Genomic DNA, 21,967 nt, shown 5'->3' with positions numbered 1-21,967 from the left:
TCCGCTTGCCATGCTTTGTCCTGGCTCAAAGCAGTGATGGCGCCAGCTCGAGCTGAGGATCGTTTAATCTCTTCAATTCTCTTGGGCATGACAGATAATTTGTCTAGTACCTCCCTGATGAGTGAAGGTGGTTGTTTGCTATACGAGATGGATACAATGGCTCGCTGAGTGCCTGTATACAGCTACTCCACCAAAGTATAAACCGCCTTAAGTTTCACCAGCATATCCTGGCCAAGGTTGGCACTCCTGGGGCCTGTTGAATAAGTGCACAAATAAGTCGTCGGGCGGGTTAACGTTCAAAATTGAAAGTGGTCGAAACATCCTGAATTACTTACCAAAGATAACAACTGTCATCCATGATATATGGCATTTTAAGCCGGTCAATTCTGTAGCCATCTCTTTTAAAGAAGACTCGGCAGTCTCTGCTCTTTGCACTACAGTGGCCTTTTCCTTATCCTAGGCGGTTCGTTCTGTGGAGAATCCAGCTTTGAGTTTCTCGTTTTCTTCCAGGCTAAGCTTAAGCTTGGAGTTCGCTTGGCGTGTTTCAGGTTCTTGTTGCTCAAGCCTAGTCTTTAAATCGACCACCTGTGACTCAGCCTGAGTCAAAGTGTCATGCAAGTAAGAGTTAAACAAGTTATAAACATATTGGTTATATACAAGTCTCAAGCACATTGCAAGCCAAGCACTTGACACTTGGGGGCTAATGTGTGCGGAAGCTGTTTTTTGATCTGGCCCATCTTTATCAAAATAAGCCGGCTCATGAGGGCTATGGTCTGGAGCTTTTCTATTGGATCACGGGTTCTGGCAAACCCTTGAGGTTCGAACATTGGGGTGCGTGCAAAGGTTTTCTCCCTATCGATCCACGCCCTAGCTTCTAAGATCTTGCGAATGAACTCGACGAACTCACAAGACAAAGACAAAAGATTTATACTGGTTCGGGCCACCGTTGTGGTGTAATACCCTACTCTAGTGTGGTGGTGGTGGATTGCCTCTTGGGCTGATGATGAATAGTACAGGGGGAAGAGCAGCCTCCTGAGGTTGAGGTGCTCTTGTGCTCTCTTTTCGTTGTTCTTGTGAGGTCGATCCGGTCTCTCTCTACTGTGGTGGCTAGTTCTACTTATATAGGCTCTGGTCCTCTCCCCAATATTGAGCGGGAAGGGAGCCAACAACGGCCAATTCGAAAGGGGACAACTAGTACTGCTTATCCTAACAAAAGTAGTCTTCGCCTGCCAAAGGCTCTGGTGGTGACGCCGTCTTGGGCTCCATGGTGACCTCCGTCTTCCGTCCTTCTGGTCTTGGCCTCGTTGCACCAATATGGAAACCTTTGCTTGATGCCTCGGTACTCCGCGCCTGCTCTTGCCCCCTTGGCACCAAAGAGGAAGCGAGGACACTGCGCGCGCTAGCATCCGCCTGGTGCCCGCCTGGTCTCGATCGTCACGGCTCACGTCACGAGGACCTCGTGAGGTTTGCCTTGCCTTGATCTCTCCGCCCCCCACGAGCCTGCCCGGCGAGGCCACTCCTGAGGAGGTCTTGCATCGTCCACCTTGTGAGGCTTGGCACCTTGCGAGGGTCTTGAATGCCTTGTCAATGAAGACGGGCGTATAGGCCTGCTAGCTCAACCACGCCATGGGCCGCAGGCAGGTAAGTCTGGGGACCCCCGTTCCCAGGACGCCGACAGTAGCCCCCGGTCCCAAGGCGCGCCCAGGCTTGGCTTCGAGGCGAAGCCAAAGGCCAGGCGCGGAGTGCGCGGGCCCCAAAGGCATGCGGCCTCGGTTGACGCATGTCGGTTGATTGGACATGGGCGTCTCCGCTTCCCCATGCTGCCTCGACAACTGCCCGACTTGACAAGTCCTGCGACATGCAAGGAAAACCATCATTACCTGTGATCGTGGGGGTGCTGGTTGGCCTTCTCCTGCTATAAATGAGGAAGGCGCCGGAGCCCCCATCCTCCACTTCTTCCCCTTCCGCCTGCTTCTTCTTCCTCTGCTCCACTGCTAGCAGCAACTTCAATGGCGCTGATCCATAGGTTTTCGGCTGAGGAGAAGGGAAAGGTTCCCCTTGACGTGTCAGCGCTGCTCCCGCCAAAGAAGAGGTCGGTCCACTGTTGCGACACCGCGGAGATGCAGGTGGTGACGAGACCTTGGTGCAAGCGGCCTCCTCCTGGGTATCCGCTGCCCTTGTACGCCCAATCCGGGGGCTCGGGAGGAAGGAGCAATGAGCGCCGGCGCGCGCACCGCGACCAAGGTCGACGCGCTGCGGCGACGAACGCTGTCGCTCCTGGAGTCCATGACACGGACTCCTCATGTGAGCTCGTGCTGTGGGCGGCGATGCCCCCAAGCTCCTGGATCCACTTCCCGCACTTCTTCTCTGACGTGATGCCGCTGAGCGGGCCTCTCGAGCTCTGGTTGCAGCACGCCGACTGCGACGCTCTAGCGACCGGAGCTGAGGTTGAAGGAGTCTCCACCCGCAAGATCTTCATGACCCGCGGCTGGGGCGAGGTCGCACGGGTTTGCCGTGCGGAGGAAGCCCTCACGATCCACTTCGAGTATGATGGCGCCTCCAGGCTGTTCTTCAAGGTCTTCGATGCGGAGGGTCGCCGCTTGGAGTGTTGCCCCGACGGGGAGCGCCCGGATGATGCGCGCCCCGCTCGTGGTTGCTCCAGCAGCAGCGACCCTTGGGAGTCCAGCGGTTCTCCCGAGCTCTCCGAGACTCCGGAGACGAGCGACGATAGCTACGTGCCCCCAAGCTCTCACCGTGCCTGGAGCAGGGCCGCAACATCCGGCCGCAACGTCCGGACACCGCCGCCGCTGATCTGGATGGGGTTGGCACCGGCCTCCCGCGACCCACTGTTGATGATGGCGTCGGCCGCGAGGGTGTGTAGATAGGATTCTCCTAGGTTCTCGTCTTTTTTTCCCTGCTAGGAATCAAGAAGTACCCCATAGGGGCGTGTAAAGAGTTTGCAATGTCTTCTGCTGATGTTATCCCAATTAAGGAAGCCTTGCGAGCGCAAGTCCTGTTTAGGCTCGGTCTTCCCTTTCCAATCTCGCGGCAGCTTGTTGCTCTACGCTGACAGGTCCCGGTCCCTAGGCAAGCTTCAGCTGTCGCTGGTATGCCAGGTCGCATGCCGTGGTCAAGGCCCGGAGGTGAGCGACCCGAGGTCCAGTAAGAGCCCCTGAGACGCGATGCTCGGGGGTCCCCTTTAGCGCTCAAGCAGCCGTGGTAAGATAAGAAAGGGAGGCGACGTTGCCACAACAGGGCTGCGGAGAGCATGACCCCTAGGTCCCAACAATTAGTTGATCTGAGCTCGTGACTTATCTTGGCGGTCTGGGTCGGTTCTTCGCGAGGCACCAGACCTATTCGCGAACACCCGCAGCGTAGCTAGTTCAGGCCCATACGAGTCCTCCCCCTTTCAATGCTCTCCTTTGCGGTCTACGTCCTCAGGTCCCGGCCCTCGAGCGAGCTTAGTCGCCGCTGGTATGCCAGGTCGCTTGCCGTGGTCAAGGCCAGGGGGTGAGGGCTAGAGAGCTAGTAAGAGCTCCTGAGTCGCGATGCTTAGGAGCCCCCCCTTTAACGTGCAAGCGGATTACTTGGAAGAGGTGGGAGCTCGCGGTGCCGCCCGGTGTTATCCTTGTGAGATTCTTGCGAGCCAGCACAAAGAAGGACTCGATCTACTGTTATGGTTGCCAGCTTGCCGCTGGTTGCTCCACGAGGGGGTGAAGGCTCCGAGGGCCTGGTGAGGTGACGTGCGCGGGGTATGCCGCCAGCCAGAGCTCGGCCGGTCAGGTTTATCGGCGTGGTAGGGGCAGACCCGTGCACCAGCGCCGTGCCAGTGTGAGGAGGCCCCATGGGAGGCGACGATTGAGCAGGTAGCAATCATAGGTAGATCAAACATGAGAGTAGCAGGCTTAAGCAAGTGCATGAGAGATACGCACCACTTGGTCAGGCCCGAGCGGCTTGGGGATGATGCAGCCCGAGGGGCGCCCCCAACACTGTAAACTGAAGACATAAAAAGGGATACATGCCACAGGGATGGACCCACGCGGCCTGGGAATGATGCAGCCCGAGGGGCGCTCCCAGCTAAATGAACTTGGAAAATGTCACCTGTCTCTGTTGACGAAGGAGAGTTGGGGCAGCTGAAGGTACGCGGCAAAAGGGTTTCTCCTCACGGGCCACCGGAGCCCTGAGCCTCGGGAGGCTCTGGGCGCTCAGGTGGTTCCTTGAGGACCGTCTGCATATCCATCAGGACAGCATGGTGCCTGGCCTCCTGAGCCACTAGGATGCGTCACAAGTTGCGCTGGTAGGCGGATGACACACTCGGCAGGCCAAAATGCATGCGAACGTAGCTGCGTGGTGGGCCCTCGCAGCGTCCCACACGGGAAGGTCAGAGAGGCTCCTGAGAAGCGTCCCTATTGAACCCTGGAACGTCGATGCAGACGTGCAGCCCGGCATCCTCGCCTGGATGGGAAGATGCGCCTCGTGAGCAGCGGTCGCCGCGCATGGCCCTTACATCTTGCAATTCCTAGATGGTCTTGGTGATGAACTCCTGAACGGTGGGCAATCCTTGCCCTGTGCCCTCCTGAGGGAATCGGGCCATGAAGCACGCCTCCAAGTGGTGCCCGAGCGCCTCCCTCGAGATGTGGGCAAGGTCTGAGGCCTTCCAGAAGAAAGCCCCCGAGCCCTTCCCGAGAAGGGCACTGGGTGCGCCTTCCTATGCGATGGAGGGAGGCGCCCCTGGAGCGGGCGCTGATCCTAATGAGGCTCAGGCTGTGGCGTCACCCTCCTGAGGTCCTGCGCGTCGCAGCTTCTTCTTCTTCTTGGGGATGGCCTCAGGAGGGCCCTCGCCCTTGCTGTCGGGGTCGTCGATTGCTGCAGCTTGGAAGGCACGCTCGAGGGAGCACACCACATCTCTTTCTTCACATGGGACCGTGATGATCCCGCTGCTTCCCGACATCTTGAGGAAATTGTAGCCGTGATGGGTCACTGCCATGAACTTGGCCAGGGCCGGATACCCAAGGATGGCATTGTACGGCAGACGGATGTGCGCAATGTCGAAGTCGATGAGCTTGGTGTGGTAGTTCTTGCGTTCCCCGAAGGTGACAGGGAGGCGGACCTGCCCTATCGGTGTGGTGGAACTGTCGGTCACTCCTGAGAAGGGTTTGGTGGGCTGAAGCTGGTCATATGGCACTTGGAGGCTGTCGAACGTGTCGATGGACAGGACGTTGAGCCCTGTGCCACCGTCGATGAGGGTCTTGGTAACTTGCATGTTGCTGATGATTGGGGAGCAAAGCATCGGGAGGATGCCAGCGATAGCTACGCACTTGAGCTGGTCTGTCGAGTTGAATGTGATGGGGCATTGGGACCATCTGAGCGGGCATGTGGCTTCGAGCTTGGGGAGGACTGCATTCACTTTGCGAGCAAACTGCTTGAAGATACCCTGCGCGGCTAGGGCCTGGGCTCCGCCCAAGATGCAGGCGATAGCACGCGGTTCCTGGAAGCCCCCAGCCCCCTCGTATTTATGGTGTTAGTCATTCCTTCTTGTCAGTGGTGGCAGCGGAGGGAGTCCAGTGTTGCCTTGAGGATGATTCTCATGAGGCTGATCCCTCCAAGCGCCCTTGCGAGGTTGATCCTGTCAGCGGTCCTCACAAGGCCGGTCACACCACTCCTGGCATGGGCCACGGTCATCCCACCGTCTGCCACCACGTCCTCCTCAGCCATAGCCCTGGTCGCCGCGCTTAGGGCGTCGACACGAAGCATCCTTCGCGAATGGCTCTGAGCTCTTGACAGTTGCTGGTGTTGTGGGTGTTTAGGTTGTGGAAGGCGCAGAACGGACGGTTGCCCTTGGATAACTCTGGTTGGTCTCTGCCACGCTTGGTTTCTGGTTCCGCTGTGAGCACGGCTGCTCCCTTGCGCTTCACGTCTTTGGCCTTGGTCTTCTTCTCCTCTGGGTCCGCAGCAGGGAGCTCAAGGAGGGAGAGGCGCCCCTCCTCAGCTCTAGCACACTTGGTCGCGATGTTGAATAGCTCCATGGTCGTGCACAGCTCTTCATGGATAGCGAGCTCCTCCTTCATCTTGACGTCACGGACATCGTCGGAAAATGCTAAGATGATGGCCTCGTCGGTCACCTTGGGGATCTTGATCCGTGTGCTATTGAAGCACTGAATGTACTTCCGCAGGGTCTCCCCTGGTTGTTGCTTGATGCGGCACACGTTGCCCGCGACCGGGGGGTGGTCACGAGTGCCTGGAAGTTGGCGATGAAGCGGGTGCGCATTTCGTCCCAGGAGGAAATTGAGCCCGGTGACAGGTTCAGGAGCCAGGAGCGGACGCCCTCCTTGAGAGCCATGGGAAACCAGTTCGCCATGACTTTCTCGTCGCCGTTGGCTGCTTCGATGCTCAGCTCGTAGAGTTGCAAGAACTCCTCGGGGTCGGGGGTGCCGTCGTAGCGAGGAGGCAGATCCGGCTTGAACTTGCCCGGCCAGGTGACGCTACCAGCTCAGGGGTGAAAGCACCTGTGGTCATCGGGACCCGCCTTGGGGTTGGAGCTTGGTCTTGATGGAGTCCGCGCCCTACCGCTATAGGTGGCGCGCGGTCTTGTCGCAGCTGCCGGTCCCGGCGCGGCGGCGTGAGGAGCAGTGGAGCGTTTTGTTGCGGTCGAGGGACTTCTTGACAGCTTCTTTCTTCACGCGCGGGCGCGAGACGCGGCGGGTCGCGTCGTGGGGCCGCGTGCCTTGGTGCCAAGGCGCCGTCTTGGGGCAGAGGTGGTGGAGGCGCTCCATGGACTATGTCGCCCATAGCTGGCGGAGGGCGAGGCGGAGAGAGGGACGGCGCAGGGGAGCCCCCTGCGGCGCGGGCAAACTCGGCGGTGCGGTCGAGCCAGTCCTCGTAGAGGTCGTCGACCGAGCGGTAGCGCAGGATCTCGTGTGCAATGAGGAGCGCAGCCCGTGCGTCAATGGGAGGGCGACGTGCATGGGAAGAAGAACCGGCCGGGGTCAGCGATGGAGTGGCGGTGTGGCCATCCCGCCGCACCGAAGGTTGCAGTGAGGATGCTTGCTGCTCGTTCCCCGCCGGGCCAGTGGCGACGTTGGCGGCAGGCGACGGGGAACGACGAGGTGGCCAGCTGACGGGGGCCGTCTGGGCGACGTGGGCGGCGAGGGCAGCCCGGCGCTCAGCACGAGCGCGGTGCGCGTCTGCCATGGAGACGATGAAGCAATGGGGCGCGGGGCGACGGAAGGAAGCTTCAGCGCACCCCTACCTGGCGCGCCAAATGTCGGATCACGGGTTCCGGCAAACTCTTGAGGTTCGAACACTGGGGTGCGCGAGAAGGTTTTCTCCCTATCGATCCACGCCCTAGCTCTCTAGGATCTTGAGGATGAACTCGATGAACTCACAAGACAAAGACACAAGATTTATACTGGTTTGGGCCACCGTTGTGGTGTAATACCCTACTCCAGTGTGGTGGTGGTGGATTACCTCTTGGGCTGATGATGAAAAGTACAAGGGGAAGAGCAGCCTCCTGAGGTTGAGGTGCTCTTGTGCTCTCTTTTCGTTGTTCTTGTGAGGTCGATCCGGTCTCTCTCTACTGTGGTGGCTAAGTCTACTTATATAGGCCCTGGTCCTCTCCCCAATATTGAGCGGGAAGGGAGCCAACAACGGCCAATTGGAAAGGGGATAACTAGTTCTGCTTATCCTAACAAAAGTAGTCTTCGCCTGCCAAAGGCTCTAGTGGTGATGCCGTCCTGGGCTCCATGGTGACCTCCGTCTTGCCGTCCTTCTGGTATTGGTCTCGTTGCACCAATATGGAAACCTTTGCTTGATGCCTCAGTACTCCGCGCCTGTGCTTGCCCCCTTTGCACCAAAGAGGAAGCAAGGACACTACGCGCTGGCGCCCGCCTGGTCTCGATCGTCATGGCTCACGTCATGATGACATCACGAGGTTTGCCTTGCCTTGATCTCTCCGCCCCTCGCGAGTCTGCCTGGCGAGGCCGCTCCTGAGGAGGTCTTGCGTCGTCCGCCTCGCGAGGGTCTTGAATGCCTTGTTGATGAAGACGGGCCATACAGGCCTGCTAGCTCAGCCACGCCATGGGCCGCAGGCAGGCAAGTCTGGGACCCCCGTTCCCAGGACGCCGTCATTTTCTTTCGAAGTAATGAAATTAACCCGGTTCATCTTTATCAAGATAAGCCGACTCGTGAAGGCCATGACTTTAGAGGTGGCAGAAACACATGAACAAGTCTTAACGCTACTCAAGTATATCTTTTCCTATGGATAAGACTTGGGGCTGGATGGCTATATATGCAAAGGAAACAGATGTTGTTATCTCATATTTCTGGCGCAATTTCTTGACCAAATCCGCCTCCAGGTCACGACCAGTATGCAGCCAGCTCAGATAACCAAAGAACAACTCACTGATGCCCAAGTGTGAGTAATTGGCCATGTAAAATCTGGCTTTGTTCTTGTCAATTAACTCTTCCCGGGTTCAGTATAACCAGTGCCAGTGATGATAACATCCTCAGTAGTTTGTTGTGGAGGAGGTTCTTCAGCAGGTCTGATAATACTAGGTGGCTTGGTGCTGGATGGGTCAACACCCATTGGATCCACCCTGACGTCTTGAGTCTCTGGTGGCGGGTCATTAGTAGCAGCCTCGGGAGTTTGATGAGAAGCTTCATATATGGTTTGTTTTTCCAGCTCAGCAACCTTGGGATCTTTGGCCGGCTTATTTATCCTCAACTTCTTGCTAGGCTTGGCTATACCGCTGAGAATAAGGCATATAAGGATGTCAACATATCAGTATACACGTGTTAAAGCAAAGAAATCTAATGTTCTCACCCAGGAGCGACTTTGAAGAGGGTAATCTGAGTCCTAGTTGAGTCACCGAATGAGGAGTGAGAGGTTCCCTGATAATTTGAGTCAGAAGGGTTAAGCGGTTGACGGATAAGACCCTCCTTAGGAAAGGAGAGGGTTGAATTCTGTGGCACCTCATTTTGGTGTTTTTGAGGGATCGGCGTGTTGGGTAAGGCAGAGGAAAGATTTCCACAACCGCTGGTCCAAGTTGTGCGGCAAGCTTCATGTTGTTGTTTCCTCAAAATAAAGTTTGGATCCAAGTAAGCTAAAGGGTGAGAAAATCTTACTTTCTGGCTCACTTGTCGAACCTTCTGCCTTGGCAAAGCCTCTGAGTCGGAGGAAATAATAGTTACCTCTTGACCATCTGCGTGGCTGGCCTCCGCGTCATCCTGATAGCAATCAGTGTCAATAAGATGTACAAAAAAGCAGCCAAGGGAATCAAGTTCTACCTCCAACTCATCATCGTTCAATGCAAATAGCTCGGTTGTGTCTGTTTTCTTTTTGGCAGGCTTCTTGGGAGCCTTGTTCTTTGCCCTGACCTTTTTGGCCGGTTTATCCTGAAGTTTCTTGTTCCAGAAAGGATCATCGGCCTGAGGAAAGCAAGAAATAGTAAGAAAAAGTCAATATAGGAGAAGGAATAATAAAATAACAATAAGCTTGAAATACTTACAGGCGGAGCCGGGTTAAGGGTGCAGAAGGGATTCATCCCCGACATGCTGCAATTCTCTAAGCTCTCCTCGTGCAACATTTTTGTGATATCATTGATCTCTTTATCATTCAGACGTACTTGGCAGTGACGCTGAGGATCTTTGGTGTCGCCAGTATATTCGCACATTAAGCCGGGGCGGCAGCTCAAACACATGATCCTCCAGGCAACCTAGCATCGAACCAAATTGATGCCAGTTAAGCCGTTGGCAATTAAGGCTCTTATTTTGCTAAAGGTGGATGCATATTTGGCCCGTTCAGAGGCATTGATCCGGTCCAGAAGTGGATGTCTTGGGTTAAGCCGGCGGTCGCGGAAACCCGACAGAGGGTTTTCACTTGCGGGAGAGGTGTCTTGGCAGTAGAACCAAGTCTAATTCTAGTCTTTGGGATGACTGGGAAGCGTGGCCACGGGAAAGATAACATCTTTTCGTCTTTGGATAGAAATCCCACCAAGCTCAAGACTGGGTCTGTTGGGAATTTCTGTTTGGCGGTTCAAATAGTAAAATTCTCTGAAAAGATCAACGGTGGGCTCTTCTTGAAGGTATACTTTGCAAAAAACTTGGAAATTGCAGATGTTGGAGACTAAATTGGGCCCAATATCTTGCGGATGAAGTTGATATAAATTCACAATATCGCGGAAGAACTTTGAGCCGGGTGGAGAGAAACCCCGGCTCATATGATTAGCAAAGACTATGACCTCGCCTTCCTTTGGGCCTGGTCTGATTTCTGTCCCTGGAGCCCGCCAATGGATAACTTCTTTGGCTGATAAGACACCCACTTGAACATATTCGCTCAGAGCTTGTTCCGTAAAAGTAGAAGCGACCCAATCACATGAGGTGATTGTCTTAGTCATTTTTATCACAAAAGGCCTAAAAAGGGGAGTACTAGCGGGTCAAATTTGTGATAATAAGCCGCCTGATGGTTACAAAAAGGCAATAGTACTACACCAATTTGGTTAATGTGCGGACAGGTTATCATGAGAAAAGGAAAGAAATAGCATGGACAAATAATAAAGCACGGCTAGGTGATATTAACATCAGACAGATGCGAATGATTTGAAAATTTCATGAATAAGTCTGCTGGTGTTTGACGGGTCATAAAGTAATACTTGAGCCGCCCACACAGTGGTCATTAGGCAGGAATTTATGGTTCTGAGTTTGAGGAAAATTTCACTAAGTGTTACACAAACAGGTTCCACGGATCAGTTCTATAATATCGAACCTACAACAGGTTTGGAAAAGGGAATAATTGCTAACCCTAAATATGACAGTGTAAGCACACATGAGTTGGGTCTGAGTCTCAGGAAGACAGGATACATCTACGATTGGAAACAGATGCAAAAACTGCTACCGCGTAAACTTTGTACTGTTTTTTGGATTGGACTAAGCCTTGGCAGAGAAACTACGATGAAAGCTGACGAACGCAGATGAACTCACAAAAGATGGGTGACCTAATGCAGACCTGAAAGGCTAGGAAGCAATACCTAGCAAGTGGAGATGGAGAGCGGATGTGTGCCGCAGTTCTCTGGTCCGTTCAGGTTGATGCAGCGGCCGGTGGCGACGTTGTTGATGAAGGACAGCAGCGGTGGAGCTCGGGTTGTGGTGGTTTCACGAGGAAGGAGATAAAGAGGAAGAGGCAGGGGTAAAAAGTGAAGAAGAGGGTCCCCTGTCCCTATTTATAATGGGATGATAAGATGGCATGCACAGAAATCAAGGAGGCAAATTGATTATGCTAGCAATGCGGGCGCCTCAATTTTTGGGAAGCCCATTAAAATAAAGATCCGTTGAGATATCCTGGGCCTTGTGCGGAGTTAATGCACATGACGTCATGGTGGGTTATGATGTCTACTATGCAACTTTATTCTTGTAGACACGTATTGGGCCTCCAAGCGCAGAGTTTTGTAGGACAGTAGCAATTTTCCCTCAAGTGGATGACCTAAGGTTTATCAATCCATGAGAGGTGTAGGATGAATATGGTCTCTCTCAAACGTCCCTGCAACCAAATACAAGAAATTTCTTGTGTCCCCAACACACCCAATATAATGGCAAATTGTATAGGTGCACTAGTTCGGCGAAGAGATGGTGATAAAAGTGTGATATTGATGGTAGAAATATCTTTTTATAATCTAAATAAATAAAAACAGCAAGGTAGCAAATAGTAAATGGGTGCAAAAACTGTATTGCAATGCTTGAAAATGAGGCCTAGGGTTCGTACTTTCACTAGTGTAATCTCTCAACAATGCTAATATAATTGAATCTATAACCACCCCTCAAAGTGTGATAAAGAATCACTCCAAAGTTCCTATCTAGCGGAGAACATAAGAATAAATTGTTTGTAGGGTATGAAACCACCTCAAAGCTATTATTTCTGTTTGATCTATTCAAGAGTAAGTACTAAAATAACACAAAGCTATTCTTTCCGTTTGATCTATCCTAGAGTTAGTAGCAAAATAACACCAAAGCAAATTGATATTCATAATACTCAATCCAACAGAAAGAGCTTCAAAGAGTTCCCCAAGATTTCTACCGGAGAAACAAAGACAAGAACATGCATCAAGCCCTATGCTTAGATTACCCCAATGTCACCTCGGGAATCCGCGAGTTGAGTGCCAAAACATATATCAAGTTAATCAATACGATAACCCATTGTCACCATGAGTATTCAATTGCAAGACATATATCAAGTGTTCTCAAATCCATAAAAGTATTCAATCCGATAACAACGAAATCTCAAAGGGAAAAACTCAATTCATCACAACAAGATAGAGAGGGGAAAACACCATATGATCCGACTATATTAACGAAGCCCACAATACATCAAGATCATGACATCTCAAGAACATGACAGAGAGAGAGAGATTAAACATATAGCTACTGGTACAAACCCTCAACCCTGCCTCCTCATCGTGGTGGCCGCCGAGATGATGAAGATGGCCACCGAAGATGATTCCCCCCTCTGGCAAGGTGCCAGAATAGGTCTAGATTGGTTTTCGGGGGCTACAGAGCCTTGTGGCGGCGGAACTTCTGATCTAGGTTAACCCCGAGGGGTTTTAGAATATTTGGGAATTTATAGTGCAAAGAAGGGGTACGTGAGGCCACCGAGGTGAGCACAACCCACCAGGGCGCGTCTGGGGGCCCAAGCGTGCCCTGGTGGGTTGTGCCCCCCTCGGGGCACCCCCAGGTGCAGCTCTGGCCTATTGGGTGTCTCCTGGTCCATGAAAATTCTCCAAAAAGTTCCGCTGTGTTTGGACTCCGTTTGATATTGATTTCCTGCAATGTAAAAACAAGCAAAAAACAACAACTGGCACTTGGCACTGGGTCAATAGGTTAGTCCAAAAAAATGATATAAAGTTGTTATAAAATGATTGTAAAACATCCAAGAATGATAAAATAATAGCATGAATACTTCATAAATTATAGATACATTGGAGACGTATCGGCATCCCCAAGCTTAATTCCAACTCGTCCTCGAGTAGGTAAATGATAAAAGAAATAATTTATGAAGTGTGAATGCTAGAAAAGTGCACAAGTTTGATCAATGATAATTTCAATCACTTTTCCTAGCATCATAACAACAATTCTTTCTTATAACACTTCTCATGTGAAAGTGGCAACCAATTCACATGTTAAGGTTGAAACAATGAATTCTCTTGAAACTCAACAACCTATGTTCTCAGTCACCAAGCTATTGTAATTCAACTTATTCAACAGAGTTTAAGTAAGAGCTCCACATACTCAACCATCATATAGTCTTCTATGATTCCTAACACTCACCGTGTACACATGAGCAAAACGTTTCAACTGAACACATAAAAAGATAGGGGCATATAATTTCGCCTCCCAACGTATTCACCTCAAGGGTGATGTCAACAATAATAACTCATGCTACCCATATCCAACTAGATATATGTGCCTAGATCTTTCCTCACCACATGATGCTTACCAAAAGAGAAAAATAAAAAGGAATAGAGAGAAGAACTTTGCCTCTTTGCATAAAAGTAAATACATAAACGTAAAAGATAGGCCCTTCGTAGAGGGAAGCAGAGGTTGCCATGCGCTTATTTGTTTGTATGCTCAACCCCTTAGTGAAAAAGAATGTCACTTTATATTGCCCCTTACGATGGCAAACTTTATTATGCAGTCTGTTGCTTTTATTCTTTGCCATCACAAGTTCGTACAACACTCAATTTTCTCTTACACTAAATGATCTCACACTTTCAGAAGCAATTTTTATTGCCTTATTGCACCGATGACAACTTACTTGAAGGATCTTGCTCAATCCTTAGGTAGGTATGGTGGACTCTTGAAAATAAGATTTGGGTTTAAGGGTTTTTGGATGCACAAGTAGTATCTCTACTTGGTGAGGATTTTTTGGCTACCAAAGATGGGGGGCAAGCACCACATGTTGAAGGATCTATGACAATATAACTTCTATGTGAATATGAACAAACATAAATCATTACGTTGTCTTCCTTGTCTAACGTCAAATTTTTTGGCATATAATATTTTGATGGGGGCTCACAATCACAAAAGATTTCTAGGATAGTATATTTGCATGTGAAAGTTCTCTTCCTTCTACTAATTATTCATGAATTTCTTGTATGACCAATATTGTGATTGTCAAGCTTCAAAATATTTCACTTTCTAAACCCAATGTGAAGCTACCACTAGGCATGATATAATTTCAACTTCATGATTTCCAATTCATTCAACAATTTACTTAAAGGATATAAGTGAAGCACAAGAGTAAATGACAAGCTACTCCAAAAAGATATAAATGAAGATCATGAGCATAATATTTATTTCTCTCAAATTAATTTAAGTGAAGCAAGAGAGAATTTCTTCAAAATACTAAAGCACACCGTGCTCAAAAAGATATAAGTGAAGCACTAGAGCAATTCCATAGAAAAGAGCTTCGTTGACGGGATGTGAATGCCGCTTACCTAGCCTCCCTGGCAACTATTTGGGGACTCTATTTTATTTAAAAACTTTCAGATTTAAGTACTTTATTAAAACAGAAAGAAAAAACAAAACAAAATGCAATTCCAAGAATAGCACACATCATGTGAAGAAGGAAAAACTTAGGCTCAACCGATACTAGCCGATAATTGTTGAAGAAGAAAGGTCGGATGCCTACCGGGGCATCCCATAGCTTAGATGCTTGAGACTTCTTGAAATATTATCTTGGGATGCCTTGGGAATCCCCAAGCTTGAGCTTTTGTGTCTCCTTAATTCTTCGCATATCACGGTTTTCCTACATCTCAAAGGCTTCATCCACACAAAACTCAACAACAGCTCATGAGATAAGTTAGTATAAACCAATGCGAAAACCTTATCATTCTCTATTGTAGCAAACCACTAAAATTATTATTCAACATTTCATACTAAATGCCTCTACATATTTAATACTCCTATCCTCAAATAGAATCATTAAACAAGCAAACATATGCAAACAATGCAAACATAACAGCAATCTGCCAAACCAGTACAGTATGTAAAGAATGCAAGGGTATCAATACTTCTTAAGCTCCAAAAATTATGAAAAAATTACCACACTGTATAAAATTTATTATAACTCATTTTGCAAAAAGTTTCAACATTTTATCACATTCTGACTTTTCTAGGGAACTTTTGCAATATCGATAAACTTTCTGTTTTCAAACAGCAACATGCAGACTTGCAAAATAAGCATGGTAAAGGCCATCTTGACATTTTTATTGAAAATAAAGATGCAAAATATTATTCTTAATAGCATAAATAAAATCCTGACATAATAAAATGACGCTCCAAGCAAAACACATATCATGTGACGAAAAAATGTAGCTCCAAGTGAGGTTATTGATAATGTTGAAGACGAAAGAGGGGATGCCTTCCGGGGCATCCCCAAGCTTAGTTGCTTGGATCTTCCTTGAATATTAACTTGGGGTGCCTTGGGCATCCCCAAGCTTATGCTCTTGTCACTCCTTATTCTCCTCATATCGACATCTCACCCAAAACTTGAAAACTTCAATCACACAAAACTTAATGGAACTTTGTGACATTGGTTAGTATGATAAAGAGCAAACCATTTCAGTTTGGTACTATCAAAGAAAAGATTCATATTTTTTTCCACACAATGCCTACTATAGCATATCATTTCCACAATTTATATTGAGCAATATAAGTTGTCGAAACTAGAAAACAAGCACACTATGCATTGAAAACAAAATCTGTCAAAAACAGAACAGTCTATAGTAATCTGTACTCCAAAAATTTTGAAAAATTAGGAAGACCTGGGAAATTTGTCTATTAATATTCTTAAAAAAGAATCCGAATTTTATCATGCTTCTGTTAAAAATGATAATTGTTTTCTTGAGCACAAAAGTTTCTGTTTTTCAGCAAGATCAAGTCAACTATCACCATCAGCCATCCCAAAGGTCTTAATTGGCACTTTATTGAAATGAAAGCAATAAAACATGATTGCTACAGTAGCATAATCATGTGAACACACAAAAACAGTAGGTAAAAGTGTTGGGTTGTCTCCCAACAAGCGGTTTTCTTTAATGCCTTTTTAGCTAGGCATGATGATTTCAATGATGCTCGCATAAAAGAAAAGAATTGAAACACAAAGAGAGAATCATGAAGGACATGGCAAGAACATTTAAGCCTAACCCACTTCCTATGCATAGGGATTTTGTGAGAAAATAAATTTTGGGAGCAAGAATCAACTAGCATAGGAAGGCAAAACAAATGTGACATCAAAACTTTCAACATAAAGAGAGGAAAGTTTATATTATTGTAATATGTAAAAGCATATGTTCCTCTCTCATAACAATTTTCAGTGGCATCATGAATGAATTCAACAATATAACTATCACATAAAGCATTTTTTTCATGATGCATAAGCATATAAATTTTGCTACTCCACATAAGCAAATTTATTCTCATGAATAGTAGTGGGAGCAAACTCAACAAAATAACTATAATGTGATTGAAAATTAAAATCATGATGACAAGTTTCATGGTTATGATTATTCGTTATAACATATATGTCATCACCATAATCATCATAGGTAGGAACTTTGTTGTCATAATCAATTGAAACCTCTTCCAAAATAGTGGATTCATCATTAATTAAAGTCATGACCTCTCCAAATCGACTTTCATCGATATAATCATCATAAATAGGAGGCATGAAATCATTATAATAAATATTCTTATCAAAACATGGGGGACAAAAAATATCATGTTCATCAAATATAGCATCCCCAAGCTTGTAGCTTTTCATATCATTAGCATCATGGATATTCAAAGAATTCATACTGACAACATTGCAATCATGCTCATCATTTATGCCAAACATTTTATTAAATTCTTCTTCTATCAATTGAGCACAATTTTCCTTTCCATCATTTTCATGAAAGACATTATAAAGATAAATAATATGAGACCACTCTAATTCCATTTTTTGTAGTTTTCTTTTATGAACCAAACTAGTGATAAAACAAGAAACTAAAAGATTCAATTGCACGATCTAAAGATATACCTTCAAGCACTCACCTCCCCGGCAATGGCGCCAGAAAAGAGCTTGATGTCTACTACGCAACTTTATTCTTGTAGACACATGTTGGGCGTCCAAGCGTAGAGTTCTGTAGGACAGTAGCAATTTTCCCTCAAGTGGATGACCTAAGGTTTATCAATCCATGAGAGGTGTAGGATGAAGATGGTCTCTCTCAAACGACCCTGCAACCAAATACAAGAAATCTCTTGTGTCCCCAACACACCCAATACAATGGCAAATTTTATAGGTGCACTAGTCCGGCGAAGAGATGGTGATAAAAGTGTTATATTGATGGTAGAAATATATTTTTATAATCTGAATAAATAAAAACAGCAAGATAGAAAATAGTAAATGGGCACAAAAATGGTATTTCAATGCTTGAAAATGAGGCTTAGGGTTCGTCTTTCACTAGTTCAATCTCTCAACAATGCTAATATAATTGGATCATATAACCACCCCTCAAAGAGCGATAAAGAATCACTCCAAAGTTTCTATCTAGCGGAGAACATAAGAATAAATTGTTTGCAGGGTACGAAACCACCTCAAAGCTATTATTTCTGTTTGATCTATTCAAGAGTTCGTACTAAAATAACACAAAGCTATTCTTTCTGTTCGATCTATCCTAGAGTTCGTACTAAAATAACACCAAAGCAAATTCATATTCATAATACTCAATCCAACAGAAAGAACTTCAAAGAGTGTCGCAAGACTTCTACCAGAGAAACAAAGACAAGAACATGCATCAACCCTATGCATAGATTACCCCAATGTCACCTCGGGAATCCGCGAGTTGAGTGCCTAAAAATATATCAAGTGAATCAATACAATACCCCATTGTGACCACGTGTATTCAATTGCAAGACATATATCAAGTGTTCTCAAATCCATAAAAGTATTCAATCAGATAACAACAAAATCTCAAAGGGAAAAACTCAATCCATCACAACAAGATAAAGAGGGGAAAATACCATATGATCCGACTATATTAACAAAGCCCGCGGTACATCAAGATCGTGACATCTCAAGAACATGAGAGAGAGAGAGAGAGATTAAACACATAGCTACTGGTAAAAACCCTCAGCCTCGAGGGTGGACTACTCCCTCCTCATCATGGTGGCCACCGGGATGATGAAGATGGCCACCGGAGATGATTTCCCCCTCCGGCAGGGTGCCGGAATGGGTCCAGATTGGTTTTCGGTGGCTGAAGAGCCTTGTAGCGGCGGAACTTCTGATCTAGGTTAACCCTGAGAGGTTTCGGAATATTTGGGAATTTATAGTGCAAAGAAGGGGTACGGGAGGCCACCGAGGTCCATAAAATTTCTCCAAAAAGTTTCGCGGTGTTTGGACTCCGTTTCTTATTGATTTCCTATGATGTAAAAAAATAAGCAAAAAACAACAACTGGCACTTGGCACTGGGTCAATAAGTTAGTCCCAAAAAATGATATAAAGTTGCAATAAAATAATTGTAAAACATCGAAGAATGATAAAATAACAACATGAATAATTCATAAATTATAGATACGTTGGAGACGTATTAGGTTACAATGATTCTGCTTATGTGACGTCATGGTGGGTTATAGTGGACTACTGAGGAATCAGCAATGATACATTCTACCAAGTTAGTGAGTGGAGATTGATATGAACAAGTTCAAATCAACCTGGGGCCTAATGTTAGGGATATAGCTTCGAGGTTTGACCCGCCTAGGAGGGGCCGGGTTATACCATTGGCGGCTTAACAGGAAGAACGCCCAGGAAGAGATATGAAGACGACAGCTCTTGGAGGCAGCCTGCCAAAGGCCCTGGATCGGGGCTGTGAACCACCGTAGGAGAACTTGCTCTGTAAGGCATGACTAGTAAGAAACTGAGCCGGTCACGTTGTGTGAGCCGACCGGGACTCTGTAAGCCTCCGGGTCTCTACCTGTGTATATAAAGGTGAGACCTGGCGGTGGGTTAACTCAAGAAACGATCAATCGAGAACTGGGTCAAGGGTATCCGGTCCCTTGTAATCGAAATGCAAGCAATACAACTGGAAGAAGGACATAGGCTTTTGCCTCGTTGAGAGGGGTCGAACCTGGGTAAATTCCTTGTGTCCTTTGTCCCGTTTGTCGGTGTCAAAACCGGCGGATCTCGGGTAGGGGGTCCCGAACTGTGCGTCTAGGCCGGATGGTAACAGGAGGCAGGGGACACAATGTTTTACCCAGGTTCGGGCCCTCTTGATGGAGGTAAAACCCTACGTCCTGCTTGATTGATATTGATGATATGGGTAGTACAAGAGTAGATCTACCACGAGATCAAGGAGGCTAAACCCTAGAAGCTAGCCTATGATATGATTGTTGTTCGTCCTACGGACTAAAACCCTCCGGTTTATATAGACACCGGAGAGGGCTAGGGTTACACGGAGTCGGTTACAATGGTAGGAGATCTACATACCCGTATCGCCAAGCTTGCCTTCCACGCCAAGGAAATTCCCTTCTGGACACGGGACGAAGTCATCAATCTTGTATCTTCATAGTCCAGGAGTCCGGCCGAAGGTATAGTCCGGCTATCCGGACACCCCCTAATCCAGGACTCCCTCAGTAGCCCCTGAACCAGGCTTCAATGACGACGAGTCCGGCGCGCATATTGTCTTTAGCATTGCAAGGCGGGTTCCTCCTCCAAGTACTTCATAGAAGATTTTGAACACAAAGGTAGTGTCCGGCTCTGCAAAATAAGTTTCCACATATTGCCATAGAGAAAATAATATTTACACAAATCTAATCTGCTAACGTATTCCGTAGCATGACATCACACCACGGCCAAGTCTTTATTTGAATCGTTTTACTGTCCCACCTCAGTGCGTTTAGCGAGGCGGTTTCCTTGGCACGTATTGTCAAAGCAGAGATCGTGTCCCCTTATTCCGGGATTCTCATCAATACGGGCATGGGTAACCCAACCGCGCCAATGATTATGGCGCTTGGGAGATAAGCGAGTTTTACCAGGCTGGTGGGGACGCATAGTCGCGTCCGCCCAAATAAGGGGATAAGGATCCACCTTTTCATCCATGCCATCTTCCTCCTTTGTCTATCCATTTCCACGCACTTGAGCTCCAGCGCCCAAGTCCGCACACCCCACCTCAACCTTCTCCAGCCATGTCCGGAGCGGGAGGCAAGTGGATGGTCTCCTCCGTCACGGAGGGACACATCAAAAGACTGAGGAAGGCCGGATACTTGTCTAACGACATTGCGCACCGGCTTCCCGAAGAGGGGCAGCTCATCCCCACCCCTAGGCCCCATGAGAGGGTGGTGTTCCTTCCCCATTTCCTCCGCGGACTGGGCTTCCCTCTCCACCCATTTGTCCGGAGGCTCATGTTCTACTATGGCATGTATTTCCATGTTCTGGCCCCGAACTTTGTCCTCAACATCTCGGCGTTTATCGTCGTGTGCGAGGCTTTCTTCTACATCCGCCCCCATTTCGGCCTACGGCTCAAGACTTTCAATGTCAAGCTGAAGGTGGTGCGTTGCACCCAGGCGGAGTGCGGAGGCGCCATGGTGGGCAAGATGCCCAACGTCCTATGGCTCGAGGGCTCCTTCATGGAGACCCTAAAGGGGTGGCAATCGGGGTGGTTTCACATCACCGAGCCGCGCGACCCTGAATGGGTCGCAGCCCCCGAGTTCCGATCCGGACCCCCTACGCGGCTCACTTCCTGGAAAGAGACGGGCCTGTCGTGGGGTAAACAAGGAGAGCTGACCGGACTCCAAACATGCGTCCAAACCCTGGTGGACAAGAAGCTCAAACTTGTCAACGTTGTCCAGGTTATGCTCATCCGCCGGATCCTCCCGTGTCAACAACGGGCTTTCAACCTATGGGAGTTCGACCCGGCGTGGCACCGAACTCTGAGCAGGCTCTTCAACACGATGTACGAAGATGCCTGGAAGGTGCTTTTCAAGGGCGTCGAGGCCCCCGCATTCGCTACCGAGGATCGCGGATTCAGCACGCAGCATCATGCTCGTGCGGTAAGCTGTTTTTACCTTTTACAGGGTATTAGTTTTCCATAGTTTGACTCCATGCGGGATCTAAGCTCCCTTACCTTTGACAAGATTGGCAGGAGACGTCCGGACAGATCAACTATCCGGCTCCTTTGCCCGATGGCCCAGCGGACGCTCGCTTGGCGAAGCTGCTGGTTCCGGCACCCTATGTGCTGCCGGAGAAGAAGGCCAAGAAGAAGGCCACGGGTACTCGAAAGAGTGCCTGGCGCCAGGAGGTGTCGGATTCATCATCCGACGACTCCAAGACACACTCCTCCCCTGAAGACAAGGAGGAGGAAGAAGAGACCTTTCCCCCTCCAGCGGGGGAAGGGAAGAAAAGGAAGACCGCCCCAATTGGGAGGCCAAAGGGTCCAAGAAGGGGAAAACCCTTCCTCCAGACTACTCCACCAACGCCGACGACGGCGAAGAGGAGTGGCCGCACAGGGCCAAGCCCCTGGCGAGATCGTAAGTATCCGAATACCAGAGTGATTCATAGTATTCCTCCATTGCATAGCTTTTCCTTACGTCGAACATGTTTATGCAGACCACCAAAAGACCGGCTCAATGTGTCGTCGAGCGATTTCCTGGATTCGTCGGATGTGAATTCGTTTCCGACGGCTACCTCCCCCCATCCTACGGACGACGCCGAGGTGGTGTCCCAACAGGTTCCAAGCCAGGAGGAGGTGGTCCTGGAGGCGCCACAAGGCAACCTCCCGGACTCCAGGCGTAAAGGGGATGGAACCCCCAAGGGCTCCAAATCCGGCCTTGAGCCGGACACCGCGCCGGAACCTTCAACGGTTCCGGACTCCGGTAGGCAGCCTCCTTCCAAGAGGAGCAAGCCTACTGAGCCGGTGACCTCCATCCAACCGTAGGCACCGGACAA

The sequence above is a fragment of the Triticum aestivum genome, chromosome 5A (assembly GCF_018294505.1).
Source record: "Triticum aestivum cultivar Chinese Spring chromosome 5A, IWGSC CS RefSeq v2.1, whole genome shotgun sequence".
NCBI classification, from domain to species: domain Eukaryota; kingdom Viridiplantae; phylum Streptophyta; class Magnoliopsida; order Poales; family Poaceae; genus Triticum; species Triticum aestivum.
Note: the sequence above shows the minus strand (reverse complement) of the source record.